General features: G+C 46.6%; 2 long non-coding RNA genes across 2 annotated transcripts; both read left to right on the plus strand.

Moving 5' to 3' along the window:
• The first annotated feature begins 323 nt into the window (after window positions 1–323).
• LOC144097814 (uncharacterized) lies at window positions 324–15,765 on the plus strand. The gene is made up of 3 exons (XR_013307100.1): window positions 324–414; window positions 15,407–15,510; window positions 15,649–15,765. It is a non-coding gene; the product is annotated as an uncharacterized LOC144097814 (long non-coding RNA).
• Window positions 15,766–15,894: 129 nt separating this feature from the next.
• LOC144097822 (uncharacterized) lies at window positions 15,895–16,717 on the plus strand. The gene is made up of 4 exons (XR_013307101.1): window positions 15,895–15,999; window positions 16,138–16,238; window positions 16,373–16,476; window positions 16,614–16,717. It is a non-coding gene; the product is annotated as an uncharacterized LOC144097822 (long non-coding RNA).
• The last annotated feature ends 1,676 nt before the right edge of the window (window positions 16,718–18,393 follow it).

Here is an 18,393-nt window from a genome sequence, read left to right on the forward strand (position 1 = left end):
ATTTCAGAACGCACTGTCTTACGCACTTTAGCTAAAATTAGCTCGCCCGTTCAATCCTAGCACTTAATTCTTAGTCACTTCATCGTTCGAGAGCTGAAGGAAAGCGAATCTGTTATGTTGGCTGCTGACCCTGTCTCTCAGGGTGCGACCAGGGCTGACACCACCCATTCTGCATTCTACATCGTATTTTGCGCGGCAGTTTCGTTCGCTGCCATGCATGCGACTCAGATTTTCAAGCCAGGTTTTGCGTGGATGGCACTCGCAGTGTTGTGAGAACTTTGTGGTAAATTTTGTGCACTTTTTGACTTCCAGCGAGTGTCACACGTCATCCAGCTTTGTGCCCGGCTGTACACAAGGCAACAGAAACGACGCCACCGGTCATCATTTTTTCACATTGACTCGCAATGACAGCCAGTAAGTGAGTTTTCAAACTTGCTGCGACACAAAATTTACCACAATATCGAGCTCTGTGCACAGTTTTATCACAATGCAGCGGTTGAGGCGGGAAAATTTTTAAAAGTCTTCGCGATAAAATGCAGAATATACTGCAAAAAATAATATAACAGGCGAGATGAAATTTCTACTCCAGAGAGCTAGCTGCAGGCCATCTTATAATTCCCAAGGCTGTCGTCAAGAAGATGGTGGCTGATTCGGCAATATGGTACATGCTGTACAAGCAGCTGTTGAAAACTGCAGCTTCTGCCTGTGACCTAGAGAGAAATCTGATGGAACTAAATATTTAAATATCGGTGCAGGAGTAATTGCAAATCTTGATGGAGAAGAGGCGAAGTAATAAAATGTTCACCATGGTCAACTTCCGCGAGGTAGAAGAGAAAGGAGGAGAAGGACTTTAACGGAACAGGAGAGGTCTGCCTGGTTATCGGCCTGGCATGCTACTCCAGGAAAGAGAAAGGTCCTGACGTTGAAGGCAGCTAGAGGAAGTTAGACCGAGGAACTCAAAGAGCACTGGTTATCTGCCTTTGCAGCGCCTAATGTCATCACAATGCACAGCGTCATCACAATGCACAGCTCGATGCTTGTGCACTGAAACAGTGCTGTCATAACATCCGATGGTGTAAAGTGCTATAACCGACGAAAAGAACACAGTGAGAAACTAAGGTGCTTGGATGGTATGTAACACACAACACGTAATAGAAGCACTCCTCATTTATTGTGTTGTTGTTCGTCTCTACCTCGCAAGTGTACCTTTGTGCCCTGAAAGTATCGTGGTATTTTCACTATGTACCAACACCAGCTAGGCCTTATTGTTTGATCACTCCGAAAAAAATGAATTTTTCTTCTGGTATGGGCGCGGCATTGCCTATCTTTCCCTTCTAACTGCATAGATGTTCTTTGCTAAGGGTAAATCAATCCATGAAATATAAATGGTGGTTGAGTTGCATTGGTGAAAGGGTGTTCCCATTGTTTACACGCGGCTTATCATCGATCATGTAGTTTAGATGCTTGTTTTGTGTTTTTCCTAATGAAAACGAGTACTTATTTGTATGCTCTGTACGTGATGTCAGAAGAGATTTACACTTTAAGTATTTCTTATTTTTAATGTTCTACTTTTTATATATTTATTTTATATATTTTTAAAGAATTATATATTTCAATTTTTCTATTTATAATTTTTAATTTTTTATTAAATTTTTCTTTGCATTACGAATGCTTTATGATCAGTATGATATACGATTTCTATGCTGTAGGGCACTTTTCTAACTCGGATTAGCATCCAATTTTAGCCTGGCGCTTTTTGCTGACGCCGACGACACGAAAATTTCCTTGGACGGTAGAGGTTACAGATTCGCTGTAAACTTCATTGGTCCACCGAGAAAAAGCCGCCAAATCCTCGGTAGTGACACGCAGGCCTGGGACGCGGGTACGGGATGCTCCGCAGCGAGACTTCCAAGGCTTCTCTACTGCTGATGCTTAAGCCTAAAATTTCCTTGGATGGTAGAGGTATATAAATTCATTGGTCCACCGAGAAAAAGCCGCCAAACTCCCGGTAGTGACATGCAGGCCTGGGACGCGGGTAGGGGATGCTCCGCAGCGAGACTTCCAAGGCTTCTCTACAGCCGATGTTTGAGCCGGCGGCCGGGGAATTGGCGCATTCCCAAATTATTCTACGGCCGATCGGTAGTAGAGAGGGAATGTTCTAGACTCCGATGATTTTTTGGAAAGGAACGGCGCATAACTGGCTGCTTGGGTCAGTGGACGCCTCAACCGCGTGTTGAGGTACGTGGCGGTGCTGAGAGAGATTGGGCTGCATGCATGAGCACTGACAACGTTGTGGCATACACATGGCACTGCAGCAACAGTCGCAGCGTTCATTAGGACACCAACCTCTTGCGATCAACCATTAATTGAACTGCTACCCGGGAGGGTGGCAGGGTGTGCGTACTGCCTATCTAGTGCGCGGAACACACTCAACGTTACAGACGCCAAGCCGCGTCTAGTTTTCCGATACACCACAGCTTTTGCTCTCTAACCAAGTTAAGCAGTCGTTGACCCGCAGCTAATTTTTTTAGGCGAAAAGCTTCACTACGACAGCTTTTCTAGCCGTCAGCGGGTCCACAAGTTTGACCTTGAATGTAGACAGAGGTCAGTGTGGCCGCAAGTTTCACTTTGAAATCTTGGGTTCGACCAAAAGCTGTCTGGTCAGGTATGTTCATGGCGTAAATTGCCGACCAGTCGCTTAAGAAATGACGTTTCGTTGAAAAATGACGTTGAACTAGGCCCTCGTAAGCTGGGGCAGAAACTTCGTTTTTTTGATGATTGGTCGGCGCTTTAATTTCCGCCATATTTCGCCTTGAATGTAGGTACAGGTCAAACCATGAGAAATGGCGCCTGTGTCACATTTATCGGTGGACACTTGAACCGCGCCCGTAAAGGAAGAATTAAGTAGTATGTGCTTTTATTAAAATAATAATATAAAGGAAGGAAAAATTCTTTGCTAGCCCCGGCATCTGCCATCGATACTGAAGCACCTGAGCTGGGGCAGCGGAAATAAAGGATAGCAGGCAGAATGGAGAAATATAATGAAAGAGAGGTGAGGGGACAGGAAGAGAGGATAGGGGGAGAAGTAATATACACAAACTATTTACACAATAAGAAGTGTGTCCAGGTTGTGCGCGTGATTAGTTCATTTTAGAGGAAATGAAACACACGCGCACAGCACTATGTTGACTACAACTGGAGTGGGGCGTCCAGTTAATCGTCCAAGGGGGATGTAAAGCCCGTTTGTTCCAGGAATGCACAAAGGCTCACCATGGTTCGCTCAAAGGTGCGAAATGAAATGAAATTTGGTTTTAAAGAAACGAAATAAGCCTGTCTCACATATCTCGGTGGACAACCGTATCGCGCCGTAAGGGAAGGAAAGTGAAATAAATTTGGTTTTAAGGAAAGGAAATGACTGTTTTACAGGTAGTCGAAATTACTGCTGAGGGGTCCAAAGATATATGAGACAGATACTGCGCCATTTCCTTTCAACCAACCAACAATTAAAACCAACTTCACTACGGCGCCTCTTTCTTCCTTCCTTCTTTCACTCTCTCCTTTATCCATTCCTTTACAGCGCGGTTCAAGTGTCAGCCGACATGTCAGACAGATACTGCGCCGTTTCCTTTCCCCAAAAACCAATGTTCATTTCTCATCTCAATCACATCCTCTGAAAATGCCTTCGGCCTCCCTCTGAGGGAGGAGGAGGAAAACTTTTATTGCAAGTAATGGGCACCCTACTCCGGCAGTCTACTGGCTGGCGCTGCGTCGAGGGCCCTGCGTGCCAGTCCACGCTGGTGATGATCAGGATATCCGCTGAGAAGAATGGCCTCCTATTTCCACGGGTCTAGGTTCGGTATAATTGTCGGTAGCTGGATTTAGTTGGCAAGCCCACACCTTGTGACAAGCCGAGGCACTTTCTGCACAGTGTGGGCAGAAAGGTGTCTCTGTGTGTGTTCCTCAGCCTTGCTTAGGTATAAGTGCGGCAGAGGGTGTGTGCCCCTCGCCAACCTGTGGTCACTGGTTGAGGATCTTGTTCCGCGGTGTCATAAGACGCGGGAGAGACACGGATAAGCGCCAGGGCATGCCTGTGAGCAGCGGCATTCTCTCCTGTTTCGACAATGTGGGTGGGGAACCAAGTAATATTGGCTTGGTTATGTGGGTGATTGTTCAATATTGAGAGTGCAGTTTGCTCCACTTGTCCGTTCATAAGAGAGGGAAGAAGCATAAAGTCTTTAGAACGATGCGATGCCTTACACCCCAGCTGCGATCCAGAGGTTCAACGGAAGACCGTCCGACTGGCCGAAGCCGCCGAAAAGGTCCAGGGACTCCTGGCTGTCTTCTAGGTGGGAAGGCTACAACCTTCCCTACATCTCTTGGAAAATTACATCCAATTGCAAGAGAAAGCAAGTGTAGCAGGCGGCGGCAGAAAGTTGGGCGGGCGGACGTGTGTGTATAACACGTTCGCTGAAACAGCCTTGATGGTAGGTGTTTTAACAGGTCCTGTGCCAAGGTCTTTGTAGAGGGTTGCGCTCGAACCTGGTCCTGCTGCTTGCGGACCGGGCAGGCGCCGGCGATGGTAATTAACATGGTCCTTATGACAGTGCAGGCACCAGGGCGCACAATGATGGGCAGCGTTTGCGTGGAGAAAGGTGGTGGTTTTTCAGGTAAGGCAGTGTGCTTGGGTGGAAGGGCACTGAACCTTCCTGTGCCCATACAGAAGGCAGAAAAATGCCCGAAGACGGTGTGGATAACAGCGGTACGCTATTTGTTGGAAGTAGATTGTTCGTGGGACGGTGCGGCCCTCAAAAGAAGTCGAGACGGTGCTCGTGCATCCCATTATCTGTGCCCCGATGATGATGTGGGTGCGGGAAGAGATGCCGGCAGAGTTGGGGACAGAGCCCGGTGCGGTCAATCCGGAATATTCCTCAGGCTGCGTTAGCGGGGCATAGTTCGTACGGGATTTGGTGGTGAGAAGAAGAGTTAGCGATGAAACGCCAGTTTCCGATAAGAAGCCGGTTTCCGACGAAACGCCGGGCCCGATGAGACGTCGAAGAGCGCTGAGACGCCGGGGACTGATGATACGCCGAGTAGGCGTTTCGCAGTGTCGTTATTGTCCGAATAATTAGAAATCTTTTGTCCTGTCGGTTATGGACTAATTTTAGCATGTGCGTGGTCAGTGAGGTGGGAGGTGGACCTGATAAGGTCGAAGATATGACTCACCGATGCAGATGCGAGTGAGGGAGGAAAGTGAAAGCCAACTGAGATGATCGTGTGTCGATGGCGGGGTGGTTAGAGAAACTTGTGGGTTCTACGGCCGTACATAACCGTGGTGAATGGGATGGGCTCTTCTTCTACGTCTTGAAGTGGAGACATGTTGGGTAGCTTGCAATACGGGAGCTGGCAAGGCTTGTGGTGAGGCCAGAATCGTGACCAACGCAACGCCGTCTTCGGCGACTTCCATTGCCTCCATAGGATGGGGCGCGGCGGAAGCCGCGTCGGCTGCCGCCTGGTATTTTCAAAGGATTGCTCCGTGCTGAAAAACTGTCCGATCATCGAAATATGGACGTTGGTTGAAAGCTGGCAACTTTCCGGGAACGATTTTGAAGATATTTTGGGGCAACGGGCAAAACTTCTAGCATGTTTGGGCAGATTGGTGGGAGCTTGATGTGACGTGGTCGCGCCGAGGTCATGGAACGCCGGAGAGAGTTGTGGCGCATTAAATTTTGCAAAAGAAAGTGGCTGCGGCTGGCAAAGGACAGGGTTAATTTGAGACAGTTGTCCAAGTACTAATAAATGCGCCTGTCAGCCAATAGACTTCAGGCTCATAAGGGAAAGGCCTTTGTCCTACAATGGGCGTAGACAGGCTGCTGCTGCTGCTGATGGTTTACCGACCGGGGCGGCTGTGTTTCGATGGAGGCGAAACGCTAAATCACCTCTGTGCTGTGCGATATCAATACTCGTTAAAGTCACCAGACAGTCGAAATTATTCCGGAGCCCTCCACTACGGCACCTCCTTCTTCTTTTCTTCTTTTACTCCCTCCCTTATTCTCTCCCTGATGGCGCGGTTGAGGTGTCCAACGATATATGAGACAGATACGATGCCATTTCATTTCCCCCAAAAGAAATTTTCATTTTTTTTGCTGATGGTTCCTTTATTCTTTCTTTGCTTTATCAATCAATCAATAATTTTATTTCTTCCTCACAAAAAGATTAGCGGAGGACGAGGAGGGCTCGAAGAAAAAGTGGAAGTTTCCACTTGACGAGCTCCGAGCCCCCTATTTACAAGGCATATACAGTGGAAGATTAAGAAACATACATCTTTATAATTAGAAAGTTTAAAAGTCAGTACGTGTAATATGCAATACAAAAATAATATACTCATTTTTGAGCCACAAATAAAGTTCAGTATGTACAAGGAAGGGAGCCACGGTAGCGCACCAATTCTACAAGAGAATTTCTAAAATACATAAAACAATTTCATACACGCTCACTGTCGCGTTACAAAGGACTTAAGCATATTGTTGGTAATGGTGCTTATGTTAATTCCTTGACAATGAAGGTGGTTTAGTAGGGTCGGTAGGGCATGACGGAGCATTTGTTCAGATAGTCTTAAGCGTGAGTAAGGAATTTTCCAAATTAGATTAGTGCGTGTATTGTAGTGTCGTGTTTGAGGGGTCAAGGTAGCAAGTGTACGCAGAATTTCAAGCGAGTCATGCTTATATCGCTTTGCAAGGTAGAATGAGTACATATGATGGATGGAAAGAATGTCAAATTTAGTGAAAAGTTTGGATGTATGTTCACGATAATGAACATTTGCTATGCTGCGGATCGCTCTTTTCTGTAGGACATGTATGCGATTTAAATTACCAAGTGTTGTTTTACCCCACAATAAGAGACAGTAGTTAACATGTGAAAGGAAAAGTGAATTGTAAATGTGTAATTTAACGGCCGTCGGTAAGTACGATTTATATTTAGTTATGACCCCAGCAGCTTTTGCTATCTGTGTGGTAACGTGGTCAACGTGCGTGTGCCAGGACATATTTTTGTGAAAGTGGACACCAAGACATTTGACAGAATCTACGATTTCTACATCTGCGTCGCCTAAAGTGAACGTCATCTCTGGAGCGCTGGCTGCTTGTCTGGTAGTGAAAATAATTGCCTTTGTTTTATTAGCATTATTCTGTAAAGAGATTATTTCGCTCCAGGTGGTCAGTTTTTCCAGAGTGTTGTTTATTTCGGATTGAAGAGAATGATAGGAACGACTGCGAAAAAATATTGTCGTGTCGTCTGCATATGTTACGTATTCTGCGTTGCTACTAATGCACGTAATATCATTTATGTACGAGTTAAATAATAGGGGACCAAGTATGCTGCCTTGGGGGACACCTGCTTTTATTGGCTGGCAAGTGGATAGAATTTCCTGTATGGAAACGCACTGCATTCTGTTTTCGAGGTAAGACTTTAAGAGGTCGAGAGGTATTCCACGTATTCCATATACTTCCAGTTTTTTTAACAAAGTAACATGGTTTATGCTATCGAATGCCTTCGAAAAGTCTATATATACACCTGCAATTGCATATTTTTCTTCGATTGCTTTCAAAATTATTTCTTTTTGAGCCAAAAGAGCATATTCTGTGGACATTCCTTTTGTAAAGCCAAACTGAGTGGGATTAATTAAATTATGTTTAGTTGCAAACTTGGGAATTCGTATGTGGATGAGTTTTTCTAGACCTTTCGAGAAGACTGGCAGGATGGAAATTGGCCGATAGTTTGTGAGATTATTTTTGTCCCCTTTTTTAAATATAGCGACTACCTTAGCGATTTGCATCTTCCTGGGGAAAGTGCCTGTTGAGAGGCAAATATTGTACAAGTATGTGAGCGGCGACAAAATGAGGTCTAGTGCATATTTTACTGGTTTGATCTGGATATTAATATCACAAGCAAAGCTGTTTTTCAGTGAATGGTACACAGCACAGACCTCAGTCTCGCTTGTAGGGTCAATGTAAAGACTTTGTGGATTTCTAATCATTCCATTTATTGCCTCCGAGGAATGTGTGCTGGTGACCAAGTTTACAAAAAAGGTATTAAATTCCTCTGCTAGCATCGCTCCCTTAATGACTTTATTGTTTAATATGATTTCATTAATATTTTCCTTTACGGGAACTCTATTTAGCAGCACATTAATTTTTTTCCACATATGTTCAGCTTTTGGGGCATTACCAACTTCAAAGTAGTTACATAAATAAACCTGTTTTGCCTTTCGCAGCTTAGCATTAGTTTTGTTTCTATGCCTTTTAAAAATTTCCCAGTCTTTCAGATTGCGACTGTTTAAGAACCTAGTAAATAGCCTTTCTTTTTTTCTTATTAGTTTCAAACAATCGTTATCGATCCAAGGTTTTCGAATTTTTCTTCTTCATTGGAAATTTTCTTCATTGGAAATGAACTTGAGTATGCATCAATAAACAATCTCAAAAATAGTTCATAAGCACCATCGGCGCTCGGGGAGCTATACACTGGTTCCCAGTTTACCGCAGAAAGGTTTGTGCGAAATGTGTTCAAAGTTTTTTCATTAATTTCTTGAAATGCTTTAATTACATTGGCTCCGTCCGCATGTTTCCTTAGCGCATTTTTAGCGAGTAAGAAAATAGGCAAGTGGTCACTTATGCCGGACGTGATAACGCCACCAAAAACTTCGTGTTCAGGTATGTTTGTGACAAAGACATCCAATAAGGTACACGACGTTGTTGTTATGCGTGTAGCGTCTTTGATCACATTGTGACAGGAGTGTGATAGGAGTAAGGTTTGTAAGCACTGCCGAGTGTTGGATTTAGTCATCAGATCAATATTGAAATCACCACCCAAAAACAAGTTGAGGTTGTTATTGCTTGCATAGTTAAGGATGTCTTCGAGGTGACGAAGAAAAGAGTCAACTACTCCATTAGGAGGATGATACATGACAACTATAAGATACCTTGGACTTATTGCAGTAAGGCACTCTACATCATCGGAAACAATAGAAAACTGATCAAGCACATCACACTCGATACATTTTTTTACGTGCAACAACAGATCGCCACCACCTTTCCGAGTTCGATTCAGACAAAATGTATTGTACCTGTCATCAGTGATATTATCACACTCTGAATGAAGCCAAGTTTCTGTAAGCATTATTACCTCAAAATCGAAGTTAAATTTTTCTAGTAGAATATTAAGAAAATCTTGTTTATTGCACACTGATCTTATATTCAGGTGAAAGCACTTAATTCAATTTATGTTCTCAGAGGCAGCAACAGAGAGAGGGCGGGGAGGGAACACGCAGCGCATTGTCGTCTGATAGGATCAGTCGGTGTCGTGAGGTCACGTGCTGCGTTCGTGTGCGCGCCATATTGGCTGTTCGCTCGTAGCTTCCGGCATGCGAGCGATGCTTGGGAAAGAGCGAAAGCTGGGAAAACAAAGAGAACAAGGCCACGTTGGCTTCTTTCTTCCTGCAGTCTGTATTGCAGTACGCGTTGCAGTAGCCATCTAAAAAGACGAAAGGACACATCGTCGCAGAACACGTTGCAGTAGCCGTGCCTCGACGAGCGAATGTCGCGGACTTGGTTCGTTGCGTTGCTCGCTGGTAAGTGGCGGCTTTTGATTGGTACGTGTTCGGTGCTTTGATCCTGCTTTTAGGACCGCGCTGCACCATGTACGCACAGAGTGTGCCGCGTTTCTTCCTGAGAAGACATGCAAGTGCCGTGATGGAGTCGATCGATCCATCCAGCGTAGTAAATTCATTGTCGTCGCCTGAGCAGCGCGCAACACGTCAAAAGATCCTTCTAAGAAGCGTCACGGGAACCTAGCAGACCATTCATTTTCTTAGAAATGCGTTTTTGAGGCGCACATCGCTCTTTAGGTGTACGCGTCCTAACAGAGCTGTAGTTTGCTGAAGGACCTCCGTATTCGGCTCTACCCTACTCAGGTCTAGAGTGTCTCGATGCCAGCTGCACGCTACGCCGAGACACCTTACTCTAAAGCCGCTCAATAAACTAGTTTATAAGATAGTTTATTGAGGGGTTTTACCTTACTGGGGCCTGTAGGGCAGCGCCCTCTGTGTATCCTGTGATGGTCCGAGTGTGCAAGTACGGGCACTTGTCCGATTTCAGTGCATGTTTAAGGTCCCCCTGTGGTCGAAATTTTTCTGGTGACCTCTACCACGATACCTCTTCTTTTAATTTCTTTAACTCCTATTCTGTTATGGGTGCGTACTTTTCCGTGTTTCGTTGCCACGTATACACAGCAGGCAGTGTCACTTACAGCCTCTATGCACTGGTTGCGCTACTTTATTAGTAAGCACTCACGTGGCAGCAACGGCGGCCTATGACGCCTACGTCGCTTCAACTGAAGTCCTCTCCGTGTTGGCGCCTGAATTTATTCATGTTCATTTTATATCCGGTCGCATCAAGCACACCAGGTGAGGCCTGTCAAGAACGAGGTCGCGAAAAGCGTTGGCAAAAGCACAGCCATTTAATGCACGTGACGAATTTTGAGATGATGATGAATATGTTAGCGCAAACCATACTTGCGTTGCTGTGCGGTGGCTTTTCACGGTGGCTATCCAGAACGACTGACCACGCCAGAAGCGTTTCGTTACCGTTCCGAAGTGTTTGCTGGCGCCTGATGGCCGTCGTGGCTAGGGGGCTCCGGCACTTAGCCCGAGTTCCGAGTTTGAACTCGGGCGTGGCGGCCGCTTTTCGATGGAGACGGAACGCGAACAAATTGGAGGGACGCTTAAGCTTCGCCTTTAAGAGTGGAGCGCGACAGCGTGTTGCAGCGCTGCCAGGGTGTCCACGGAACGACATTGCAAGGTGATAGCGTTCGTGGATTTTGCAGTACATACTTTAGAGAAAAGAGGCGCATAACTTCCTCAATTTGTAGGTGGACGCCACAATGAAAAAAATTGGTTTTTGGGGAAAGGAAATGGCGCAGCATAAGTCTCACATAATGGCGGACACCTTAACCGCGCCGTAAGGGAAGAGAGTAAGGCGGTAGTGAGAGAAGAAAGGAAGAAAGTGGGGCCTCAGTAGATGGCTCCGGAATAATTTCGACGACCTTGGTATCTTTAACGTGCCCTGACATCGCACAGCAGACGGGCTCCTTGGCGTTTCGCCTCTATCGAAACGCAGCCTCCGCTGTCGGGTTTGAACCCAGGAACTCCAGATCTGTAGCAGAGCGCCTAATCACTAAGCCACCGCGGCGGGGTAATAGGTGGACGCCACCGACTACAGTGCGTCGCCCGCCCACTTTCGGATCAAAATATTTTGCAGTTGTTGGGCGCAACAAAGTACGTGTTTCCATACGCCTTAGAGTTCGCTCATCGGCCTTTCACAGGCCTCGAGCCCGGGGCGGATACCGCGGCGATGGCCGTCGCCATAGTAATTCTGAACTTCTCGGAATGTCAGGCGATGCAGTGCACACACTGTGCTCAAAGAACTGGGTGCAGGTTACTGGACGCTTCGGCCGAGTGCCCGAATCATTAAGCCACCGTTTCGGGTGCCATTTGCATTGGCTGCTGCGGCATATGCAAATCATGTGAAAGGAGCAAGCAGCGCTGTCTGCTCGCGTATGGTAACAGCCTCAGCGCAGGGCGTTGTCATTACCCTTATTAATGCGAAAGCAATATATTGTTATGTCGCGTCAGCAAAAAGTGGCCGCCAATTTTGTCCGCACATGTATGTCGTTATGTGGAGATTCGTGTGCAAAAGTTTGATCGAGTTAGATAGTGCGTGCGCAGATCTAGAAATGGTAAGAGTTTGGTTGATGAATTATTAGTTATTGAAATTAATGAAAATAAAAGATTTGTTTGAAGCAGTTTTTTGTGACCGATTCGATGAAAAACGATATAAATGCGTGAGATGGCTTAGCTAGTACGAAAAATAAAACAAAATAAGCAAGTGAAAAATTACAAGAAATGAGAAATAAACACAAAAACATAATATTCTTAATGATAATTTTAGCTGCGGTTCAACTACGGCTGAATCTAGTTAGAGAGCGAAACCTGCTGTGTATCGGGAAAGTAGACGCGGCTTGGCCTGTAAGGTTGACTGCGTTCCGCAGCCTGGATAGGCAACGCGCCTACGTTGGCAGGTGGCGGTTAAATAAGTGGTTGATCGCGAAAGGTTGGTCGCGCAATGAACGCTGCGGCTCAGTGGCTTAGCTCGGCTATGCCGGGATAAACATAGTGATATGTAAGGCATAGCATGGTTAGCGTTGGTTAATCTTGGTTGCAAGTGCAGGTTAGTCGGGTGGTGTAGCTATGTTGTCGCATTAAAGGCGACACAACTGTGGCTGCGGCGCACGCGAGCTCTCCTTTTCTATCCTCCGATATGTTATTAAGCATGCGACGCGGATGTCGAAGCGAGAAGAAGCGAGCGTAAAGACGAGGAATGCGGTGTGACGTGATACCAAACGGCGGTGCCGGCGAGCCACGCGGTGTGTCGTCATGCAAGATGGCGCGGCGAGCGCGCAAAGCACATAAACCGTATCACATATCTCGATGGACACCCGAACCGCGCCGCAAAGGAAGGGATAAAGTAGGGAGGGAAAGAAGGACGAGAAAACTGAAAATTTAAAGTTGCACTTTGAGGAAAGCCGCAGCGCTGCGCAGCGGCGGAACAGCTGTTTCTCGGTATTACTTGTGGCGCATGCGCAGTTGCGACTAGGGAGCGAGAGAGAGAAATGCGCCGTGGGTCGTCATTGCTCTTCGCGCATGCGCAGCACGGCTCTCCAGGAATCACGCGAAACTGCTCAACTTGCGGCGAGGTAAAGCTTTCACTTTAAAAGAAAAAATGTAGGGACAATGAGAGCAAAGGAAAATGCGGTGTTTGAAGCAGGTTTTGTGTGACTGATTCGATAAAAAACAATGTAAATGCGTGAGAGGGCTTATTTAGTGTAAGAAATTAAAAAAATACGCGTCAGGCTCAGTGAGCCACGTTTCTCAACTCGTGAAACCACTGCGCGCAAATTGTGCACACTGCATTTCTGCGTCCGTAGCGCTCAGTGATTCTATATGGCCTGCTCTTTAGCCCATGTGTAATCAACACGAAAAAAGGTGCAGGTGTACCACTTGCTCACGTATACAATGCCCAAGATCCAAGGTTCAAAGCCGGCCGCGGCGTCCGTGTTCCGATGGAGGCAAAACGGAAAAGGTGCCAGTGTGCTGTGTGACGTCTTGACAACAGCGTAGTACAAGGGCGTTTACTTTCTGATTTTTTTGTAAGGCACCACGATTCAGTGCAGAATGGCTTGCGCGTTTGTCACGCGAAGCTTCTATGCATGGTGCAATCGAGATATAAGCAGATCAAACAGATGTTCAAGTTTTTGCCCTGACTCGCGCCTTTTTTGACACAGCTATAGCGCTACGTAATGAAACTCAGTTAGATATGTAATGAGGCATTTGTACTGTCGTGTACGGCCTGTGCTTATGAAGTTACCCGATGGACAGTAAAATGGCACCCGTGACATCACGTTAACACCTCTCACACTTTTAAAACAGTTAGTAAATAGTTAGCAACTGCAAGCAAAATGTTAGTAACTGCTCCGTTACTAGAGAGAAAGAGAATGAAAAGGAAACGCAGGGAGGTTAACCAGATGTAAGTCTCTGGTTTGCTACACTACACTGGGGATGGGGGATAGGGGTTGGAAGGTGACAGGGAGGAAAACGCAAAAAAAAGGTACGTGCACACATGGAGACACACACACACAAGGCGTTCCAGTTAGTCTTTCACACAGGCCGGTAGATTGTAAGAAGCGCAAAAGCGCTTGCACGGCCTTCTGCGACGGTATGTCCTTTCGAACCGACACTAACTTTCACTAACTTTTCACTGCCGGTTACTACTTAGGCACAGAACTTTAAAAAGAAGTTAGTAAAAGGGTAGTAAAGAGGTAGTAAGTGTAGCTGTTGCTAACTCGGACTGCGTTTTACTATTTACTACCCTCTTCAAGGTATAGTTACTAAAAGTAGCCCTAGCTACTTTCTTAAGTCTGGTCGCTAGTTACTACCCAGTGAATAACCGCTCCTTTAGCCATAAAAAAACTGAGAGAATATAACTGACGCAGCTATCGTGCGAATAAGTTGGTTTTTTAATTAAACATTTCTGCAGGGGCGTTAGGGTTATTAGACTAAGCTGCTTCTACGATGTCAACTTCATAATTAACGCTGGTTTTTTAGCTCAACGGGTTAGAGCCATTAGCCCGTAACTGAGAGTCAGATTTACGTTTTATATAAAACTGAGAAAGATGTACCTGTGCAAGCGCAGTGGTTGTGGGCGGATCTTTTTGTTTGTGCTTTTGTTGCATTCTGAACATCTGTTTGTGCCCGGTAAAGTTGGTGCCATTACCTCGCATAATTTATACACGTGCGCAAGGAGCCTAAACCCAAGTGCGTGATTTACGGTGAGCACGCTCTGACAGCTCTGATTAGTTTCGAGATTTAGTCAAAATGAGTATGTATCTTTTTTTGCAGAGTGCAGAAAATAAGAAACACATGCGAAAATTTCTATTCATTCTCTTAGTAAACACTACTAGCTTCCCGTTACTAAATGCGGGTAGCAGCCGTTACTAACTCAATGGGTAAGTAGCTATAACTAACCTTCCAGTTACTAACTGGAGTTACTAACAGGGTAGAAATATATGTGACAACCAGCTACTACCCAAAGTTAGTAAGTACTACTACCTTTTTTCTAAGAGAGTATAGTGGTCACTCTCAGGCTACCAGTTACTGGGTTTCATGAATCCTATTTTGGGATAGGAGAATAAGAATGGTGCGGAGTGTATTTGGCAGGTGCTCCCGGGTTATTAGATGACAGTATATAGCAGTTGTATCTTGCCAGTAAGAGAGTTGATGAAGGACGCTGCCAGTACACGGATCCGGAGTGGAAACTTACGAAAAGATTTGAAGTAACGGCAGCACAACATGCTATGACAAGAGTATGATTCGTATAACGTTAAGAGGCAGAAATAGGGTAAAGTGAGTGAGAGAACTTGGTCCAGTTATTTTCATCCTAGTCGAAATCAAGAAGGAATGGGCGGGGCATGCAATGCGAAGAGAAGATAACCGATGGCCCGTTGTGGTAAAAATGAATTCCAAGAGAAGGCAGGCGTAGCAGAAGGCGGCAGAAAGTTATGTTGGCGGTTGAAATCAGGAATTTTTCTGTGGTAAGGTGTCCACAGCTGCTCCAGGACGACATTAATTAGAGGGACATATGGCTTTTGTTCTTCTGTGGATGTAGTTACGCTGATTATAGTGATACTGAGAAAGTAGCGATGTTCACCTTTTTCGGCGGGGTTTCTCCTAGAACATGACCATACCTGCGCGTACGGCGTTTTACAGTCCCTAAAGAGCACGGTGCCGTTTTTTTTACAGGGCCACGTCACTAGCCTTAAGGTTCCACGGTGACGGCGGACCTTTTCTCTGTAGCTGCCCCCCTATGGCCGTGGAGGATTCCAGGTCGCAGCAGATTGCCTACGGTAGGTGCATGTCTATAGTCGTGTTTACATGAATACGAAGTAACTGTCTGCTTAAGAGAGTACAGAAGCTGCTTTCCTCTTTTTGTGCATGTACAGCGTTTTATAGTCCATAAAGAGCACGGTGCCGTTCTTTTACAGGGCCACGTCCCCAGCCGTAAGGTTCCACGGTGGCGGTGGATTTTTTCTCCGCAGCTTCCCCCTCCCACTCTGGCCGTGGTGGTTTTCAGGTCGGATCAGGTCGCCTAAGGTAGGTGTATGTCTACAGTCGCCTTTACATGAATGCGAAGTAAATGCCTTTTTAAGGGAGTAAAGTAGCTGCTTTCCTCTTTTTGTGCACGTACAGCGTTTTATAGTACATAAAGAGTACGGTGCCGTTCTTTTACAGGGCCACGTCCCCAGCCTTAAGGTTCCACGGTGACGGCGGATGTTTTTTTCCGCAGCTGCCCCCTCTGACCATGGTGGATTTGAGGTCGGAGCAGGTCGCCTAAGGTGGGTGCATGTCTATTGTCGGGCTTATGTGAATACGAAGTAAACGCTTGCTTAAGGGAGTACAGTAGCTGCTTTCCTCTTTTTGTGCGGGTACGGCGTTTTATAGACGATAAAAAGCATGGTGCCGTTCTTTTACAGGGCCACGTCCCCAGCCGTAAGGTTCCACAGTGGCGGTGGACTTTATCTCCGCAGCTCCCCGTCTTGCCGTGGTGATTCGACATCGGAGCAGATTGGCTACGGTAGGTGCATGTCTGTAGTCGTGCTTACGTGTATACGAAGTAAAGGGCTGCTTGAGTACAGCAGCTGCTTTAGCCTTTTTGTGCGCGTACGGCTTTTTATAGTCACTAAGCAGCAATGTGCCGTTATTTTACAGGGCCACGTCACCAGCCTTAAGGTTCCACAGTGACGGCGGACCATTTGTCCGCAGCTGCCCCCCTCTGGCCATGGTGGATTCGAGGTCGCAGCAGATTGCCCACGGTATGTGATGTCTGTAGTCGCGCTTATGTGAATACGAAGTAAACGCTTGATTAAGGGAGTACAGTAGCTGCTTTCCTCCTTTTGTGCACGTACAGCCTTTTATAGTACATAAAGAGTATGGTGCCATTTTTTTACAGGGCCACATCTCCAGCCTTAAGGTTCCACGGTGACGGCGGACCTTTTCTCCGCAGCTGCCCCCTCTGGCCGTGGTGGATTCCAGGTCGCAGCAGATTGCCTACGGTAGGTGCATATCTATAGTCACGTTTACATGAATACGAAGCAAACATGTGCTTAAGAAAAAACAGAAGCTGCCTTCCTCTTTTTGTGCACGTACAGCGCTTTATAGTACATAAAGAGTACGGTGCCGTTTTTTTACAGGGCCATGTCCCCAGCCTTAAGGTTCCACGGTGACGGCGGACTTTTTGTCCGCAGCTGCCCCTCTGACCGTGGCGGATTTGAGGTCGGAGCAATTCGCCTAAGGTAGGTGCATGTAAATTGTCGCGTTTACATGAATACGAAGTAAACGCCTGTTTAAGAGAGAAAAGTAGCTGCTTTCCTCTTTTTATGCGCGACGGCGTTTTATAGTACTTAAAGAGTACGGTGCCGTTCTTTTACAGGGCCACGTCCCCAGCCTTAAGGTTCCACGGTGAAGCGGACCTTTTCTCCGCAGCTCCCCCCTATGGCCGTGGAGGATTCCTGGTCGCAGCAGATTGCCTACGGTAGGTGCATGTCTGTAGTCGCGTTTACATGAATACGAAGTAAACGTCTGCTTTAGAGAGTACAGAAGCTGCTTTCCTCTTTTTGTGCACGTACAGTGATTTATAGTACATAAAGAGTACGGTGCCGTTCTTTTACAGGGCCACTTCACCAGCCTTAAGGTTCTACTGTGACGGCGGACCTTTTGTCTGCAGCTGCCCTCCTCTGGCCATGGTGGATTCGAGGTCGCAGCATATTGCCTACGGTATGTGCATGTCTGTAGTCGCGCTTATGTGAATACGAAGTAAACGCTTGATTAAGGGAGTACAGCAGCTGCTTTCCTCCTTTTGTGCACGTACAGCCTTTTATAGTACATAAAGAGTATGGTGCCGTTCTTTTACAGGGCCACATCTCCAGCCTTAAGGTTCCACGGTGACGGCGGACCTTTTCTCCGCAGCTGCCCCCCTATGGCCGTGGAGGATTCCTGGTCGCAGCAGATTGCCTACGGTAGGTGCATGTCTGTAGTCGCGTTTACATGAATACGAAGCAAACGTCTGCTTTAGAGAGTACAGAAGCTGCTTTCCTCTTTTTGTGCACGTACAGCGCTTTATAGTACATAAAGAGTACGGTGCCGTTTTTTTACAGGGCCATGACCCCAGCCTTAAGGTTCCACGGTGACGGCGGACTTTTTGTCCGCAGCTGTCCCTCTGACCGTGGCGGATTTGAGGTCGGAGCAATTCGCCTAAGGTAGGTGCATGTATATTGTCGCGTTTACATGAATACGAAGTAAACGCCTGTTTAAGAGAGAAAAGTAGCTGCTTTCCTCTTTTTATGCGCGACGGCGTTTTATAATACATAAAGAGTACGGTGCCGTTCTTTTACAGGGCCACGTCCCCAGCCTTAAGGTTCCACGGTGACGGCGGACCTTTTCTCCGCAGCTGCCCCCCTATGGCCGTGGAGGATTCCTGGTCGCAGCAGATTGCCTACGGTAGGTGCATGTCTGTAGTCGCGTTTACATGAATACGAAGTAAACGTCTGCTTTAAGAAGTACAGAAGCTGCTTTCCTCTTTTTGTGCACGTACAGCGCTTTATAGTACATAAAGAGTACGGTGCCGTTTTTTTACAGGGCCATGTCCCCAGCCTTAAGGTTCCACGGTGACGGCGGACTTTATGTCCGCAGCTGCCCCTCTGACCGTGGCGGATTTGAGGTCGGAGCAATTC

The sequence above is a fragment of the Amblyomma americanum genome, chromosome 1, assembly GCF_052857255.1.
Source record: "Amblyomma americanum isolate KBUSLIRL-KWMA chromosome 1, ASM5285725v1, whole genome shotgun sequence".
Lineage (NCBI taxonomy): Eukaryota > Metazoa > Arthropoda > Arachnida > Ixodida > Ixodidae > Amblyomma > Amblyomma americanum.